The following is a 5916-nucleotide window of genomic DNA, read 5'->3' on the forward strand; positions in this document are numbered from 1 at the left end:
CTTCATCGCAGCCTTGAGTCCAGGCGGAAAGGTCGGAGCTGCCGGCAAGGGGCCGGGTCAGAGGAGCAAGTTCAAGATGAAGCGTCGAAAGTAGGAGCAGAGGCCGATAAAGCTCCGAAGCTGCTTCAGGGAGGTTGGCTTCGGAAACTCTGCAACTGCTCGAAGTTTGGTGGGGTCGGGAAGAATGCCGTCCTTAGAGACTACGTGGTCTAAAATTGTGAGTTTTCGATCGGCAAAATGGCACTTATTCAAATTCAACAGAAGCCGAGCGTCGACGAGACACGTGAAGACATGCTTTAGGCGGAGAAGGTGAGAAGAAAAGTCGGTAGAGAAAACTATGATGTCATCAAGATAAGAAAGACAGGTCTGCCACTTGAGTCTACGAAGAACTGTGTCCATCAGGCGCTCGAAAGTAGCTGGGGCATTGCAAAGGGCAAAGGGCATAACGTTGAACTCGTATAAGCCGTACGGTGTTATAAAGGCAGTTTTCGAGCGGTCATCATCAGCCATCGGTACCTGCCAGTAGCCGGAGCGCAAATCCAAAGAGGAGAAATACTCGGCTGCCTGAAAACAGTCCAAGGCGTCCTCGATTCGCGGCTGAGGAGAGACATCTTTGCGCGTGATTTGTTTAGCCTGCGATAATCGACGCAAAATCGGATGGAACCATCTTTCTTGTTGACCAAAACAACCGGAGAAGCCCATGGACTGTTAGATGGCTGTATGACGCCCCCGGGAAGCATGTCGTTCACGTTATCAGTAATGCCTTGGCGCGCGTAGGCTGACACGCGATAAGAACGCTGTCGTAAAGGTGCGTTCGTACCAGTGTCGATTGTGTGCGTAACGACAGACGCGCGACCCAGATCGGTGTGAGGAAGGTCGAAGGCAGAAGTGAAGTTCTGTATAAGAGCGGCGAGTTGATCGCGTTGTGTGGGTGGGAGATCTGCGTCAATAGCTTGTTGACGAACATCGGGTGGTGTCGAAGCGGTCGCTATATCGCAAGAGCTGAGAACATTAACGTCTAATGAAGTAGGCGTGGCAGGAAGAGTATTTACAGGCGCATGATCAAGTTCTTCAATACGACCGAGACACTCGCCGCGTAGCAAGTTGGACGGGCACGCAAATGATTTGAGACGTACAAATCACTAAGGCCATCTTCGAACTTCAGAACAGCAAATGGGAGAAGGAGGCAGGGATGGCGTGAATCGGCGTCGGAAGGTGTGAAGAAGACAGTCGAAGCAGTAACGCTTTCACGGGAGAGTGGAACGAGGGCAGCAGAAAATGGATTAATGTCTGTGTCATTGGCGACAAGGAGTTTTACTGACTGGGTAGGGACATCACGCAAGACGATATCACAAAGAGGTAAAAAGGAAACTTCCGCGCGGGCGCAGTCAATAACGGCACGATGAGTGGAAAGGAAGTCGTAGCCCAGGATGATGTTGTGGGAGCAGTGAGACAGTACAATAAACTCTGTGGTGTATAAGACGTCTTCGATGAGAACACGGGCCATCTGCGTTGTCCTCAACTTAAGGAGAACCCTTTTGGTTAGCCTCCACATTTCAGCCCCATAGATGAGTACAGGTAAGATGCAACTGTTGAATACTTTCCTCTTGAGCAATACTGGTAAGCTGCTAGTCATCATCTGCGAGTGCTTGCCAAATGCGCTGCATCCAATTCTTTTTCTTCTTGTTATTTTCTTTTCATGGTCCGTATCTGCGGTTACTAGTTGTCCTAAGTAGGCATATTCGCTTTCTACTTCCAGTGCTTGGCTACCTAATGTAAACTACTGATCCTTTTCGAGGCTATTGAACATTACATTTGTATTCTACATATTAATTTTTAAGCCTACCTTTTTACTTTTCCTGTCTAGGTTACCAATCATTATTTGCAGTTAATCTCCTGAGTAACTTAGCAAGGTAATGTCATCAGCAAATCGCAGATTACTCAGGTATTCTCCATCTACTCTTATCCCTAACTGCTCCCATTCCAAGTCTATGAATACTTTCTCTAAGCAAGCTGTGAATAGCACTGGCAAGATCATGTCCCCTTGCCTAACACCTTTCTTTATGGGAATTTGTTACTTTCTTTATGCAGAACTATGGTTGCTGTGCAGCCAGTATATTTATCTTCCAGGACTTTCACGTACGGCTACGTCTACACCTTTCACGTCTACCCTCTGATTTCGCATTGCCTGCATCACCGCCGAGTGTTCTACTGAGTCAAATGCTTTTTCATAATCCATGAATGCTATGCGTAAGGGCTGGCTATATTCCGAGGATTTTTCTATCGCCTGGTGGATGGTATGAATATAATCAATAGTAGAGTACCGTTTCCGAAAACTTGCTTGATCCTTTGCTTGATTTAGGTCTACGGTTGTCCTGATTCTTTTAGCGATTGCCTCAGTAAATACTTTATGCCTAACAGACAGTAAGCTGATTGGTCTGTAATTTTTAAGGTCCTTAGCGTCTCCTTTCTTATGAATCAGGATAATGTTTGCGTTCCTCCATTGTTGCGATACTGTCGATGTCCCCATGCAGGCACTGCGTATACAGGGTGGTCAGTTTTTATAGCACGATATTCCCCCGTTCTTCAACAAACCTATGGTTATCTGATCCTCTTCAGCTGCTTTCCCCCTTTTCATAGTTTCTATTGCATTCTTAACCTCGTCCTTCGTCACTGGTGGAACTTCTGACTGTTTTTCTCTACCGCCAATCTCATTATGTCCCTTACTACTTTGGCTACGGCGGAGATCAGTATAGAACTCCTCAGCTACTTTGACTATCTTGTCCAAATTCGTGATGACGTTGCCCGCCTTGTCCCTGAGCGCATACATCTCATTTTTGCCTATACCAATTTTTTCACCGCTTTAGGACTTCCCCCGTTCTTTGCAGCATGCTCAATTTTTTCCATATTATACCTCCTTATAACGGCCATTTTAGCCCTTATTGATTAGCTTTGATATCTCTGCCAATTCTATCTGGTCCGTTGCATTGGAAGACGTAAGATGTTTCGCTATTATTTTGTGCACCCAAGGCGTGCGCTGTTCGCATGATGATACGGACCTCGATGTCGGGTGGTAAGGTACATCGAAAGTTATACGTTGCCGCTTAATATCCAGCTCCTCGAGTATAATTCTCCAGACCACAGAAGCGATGTCTTCAGCCTCCGGAATGTCAATACCGGCAACAGTTGTCAAATTAAAAAAAAGGCTGCCAAATTTGGGGGCTATCCGACGTGCCTTTAACGCCTCAAATGCCCTGCCCTGCTTGATGACATCTGCTACTGTGGCAAGGGTGTCTCGCGAAATAAGGAAGTTGTACACATCCTCAACAATCTCCTTGAGAAGGTGCCCTACCTTGTCTTCTTCTGACATCTGCCGGTTTACAATGCGACAAAATTTCAATATTTCCTCGATATAACGTGTGCATGTCTCACCGGGCAGCTGGGCTCTCTGGGAAAGCTGATGATCAGCGAGTTTCTTCTTCGCAAGGGTATGCCCAAATGACTTCTTAATTTCTTCAACGAATCAGTCCCAGGTCGTCAGGATTTCTTTGTGGTTGTCAAACCAAGTCAGAGCCGTGCCACCGATGAAGAAAACAACATTGTACAGACGTGCGATCGAGTTCCAGCGGTTGTACTTGCTGCATCTTTCGTATTGTTGGAGCCATTCTTCGACGTCATCTTCGGGTTCACCGTGCAAAGTACGCGGCTTTCGCTGGTAGGGAAAGGTCGCCGTCTCTTCAGGTCGCTGTTCATGAGTCTGCGCCGTGCGAGTGGCAGCCATTGAATGGTACTGTTGAGGAAATAAAGGTGGCAAACCTGCTACATGACGGCTGCGACGAGGTATTGGGGGACCCGGAGCATTTTTATCCAGCTTCTAGCACCAAATGTAACGGATGAAATGGTTTTCAAGGTGAACGTCGAATGAAGGACGGGCGCACAGGGCTTGGAAACCCGAATCAGTCTGCGCGCGCCTCGCTTCCTCTGCTTCGTCTTCTGCTGGTGATGCTTCTCAGTAAGCCTACGGTACTCGGCGTAACAATATTGCTATAGAAAAATAACAACCCGTCCTATACCTTGGATGAAAGAGACGACATTGAAAGCAATAAAAGAAAGGGATACTACGTACATACTAGTGGAAGATGCAGAAAAAATATGTGTGGTATTGATATGAACTAATCGCTAGAAAACCTGTTGCATATATGATAATAAGCAAGAAAAAAAATAAAAGATCGTTCATTGAGCACCTAACTTTAAGACGAAACAAATGTAAAACATACCAAATGGTATTATCACCAAACCATTTACATAGCCTACATAGTGCATCAGTCCGCCCAGCTGTGGTGGTGCAGTTGAGCAGTAGATTCCACTTCCGGCTTCCGTGGGAGGCGGACGTGTGATGGCAAGCTCTGAGCGTGCCTCGGTATCGGTCATGTCTGGCCGAGAATGAGGCGAACGGCGCACACCACTGGGCTATCGCATGGTTCTACCTACGTTTCCTTCGGGAGAAGCAATGAAGACAACGGTTTTCCTTCACTGTGATATTGCCGGTCGGCCTTATCGCATACAGGATTTTCGTGAGCCGTTGGAAAAGGCCGGTGTACTACCCTACGTGGCTGGCATTGAACCCTTTCAAATGTCTCATATCTGGATGCTGAAGATGAAGACTGAGGAAGCCAAGGAACGCCTGCTGAAAGAAGGGCGCTGGAAGTGAAGAGACGCTACTGTGTGGTCATGGACCCGAACAAGCGTGTGTTGGTTTTCGAGGTGCACTGGGTGCCTTTCTACGTTTCGAGTGAAGCGGTGCAGAGGGCGTTCGAAGACTTTGGAGATGGGAAAGAAGTCACTTATGAGCAGTGGAACAGCCCGGGTTTTGAAGAGGCCGAATTGACAACTCGGCTAGTAAAAATAGTGCTCAAAGAGGGGCTTTCGATCGATGATTTGCCCCACATGTACAAGAATGCTGAATTGGGCGAGTTGGTGCATTCGCATTTTAGGAAACGTAGCGCAAAGAAGACAAGGACAAAAAACTCGTGTGTGTTTCCTTCTTTTTTGTCCTTGTCTTCTTTGCGCTACGTTTCCTAAAATGCCACATGTACAAGTTTTACGGAGGGCTTGTGTTAGTGGTGGTGCCTGGACGGCCACCAATATGCTTAAGATGTAAGAAGACAGGTCACATTCGACGTGATTGCCGCACTCCGAGATGTAGTTCGTGTCATATCTTCGGGCACGACCGGGAGGGATGCCTCCACACATATGCCTGTGTGGCCACGGGTATTGTGCCCCCTCAAGACGACGGGAGCGAGTTGATCATGGACCAGGAGGAACTGGAGAACGCTGGAGCCCTGCCCCCTACAGGATCCGGAGAGGGACCTGATGTCCAACAGCCAGAGCACACCACCGGCGGAGGGAAGACGCAAGTTAGCGAACCCGCTGCAGAAACGACTGGAAAGGGGGAGGAGGTTGCTATGTCGTCAGACCAGCCAACAGCGAAAGGCACTTCAGAAGGAAGCGTTGCTGAGTCCCCGATGGATATGACAACCGCCTCCATGAAGAGACCACGAGACTACGAAAAGGTACCAGCTACAGAACGGGAACTGCGTCGACTAGAAAAGCAGTGGAGGGTAGAAGGCGCTAAGAAAGGCAAGCTAGCCTTATCGTAAACCGCGTTGCGGTCCTCGTCGCTCACTCGCGACAAGAGACTGAAGAAGTGAGCCTTTAGTCATTGTTTGTTAGCTGGGTTTAGAGCATGGCTTATTGGAAAAAACCACTAAAAGTGGGCACTATAAATGTCCGAGGGCTCGCCTCGAGACGGAAGCGAGTGCAGTGTAACCGTTTGATGAGCGAACTAGATTTAGACATCGTAGCCATACAAGAAACAAAGCTTGAGGATGAGCAGCAAACAGATAATATGGTGTT

At 47.8% G+C, this 5916-nt stretch overlaps 1 pseudogene; it reads left to right on the plus strand.

Annotated features, from left to right (window-relative positions):
• The first annotated feature begins 3063 nt into the window (after nt 1–3063).
• LOC146170690 (uncharacterized) lies at nt 3064–5660 on the plus strand (annotated as a pseudogene).
• Nucleotides 5661–5916: the final 256 nt, after the last annotated feature.

Source organism: Amblyomma maculatum, unplaced genomic scaffold (assembly GCF_055883805.1).
Source record: "Amblyomma maculatum isolate TAMU_Amacu unplaced genomic scaffold, ASM5588380v1 scaffold_70, whole genome shotgun sequence".
Taxonomy (NCBI): Eukaryota; Metazoa; Arthropoda; class Arachnida; order Ixodida; family Ixodidae; genus Amblyomma; species Amblyomma maculatum.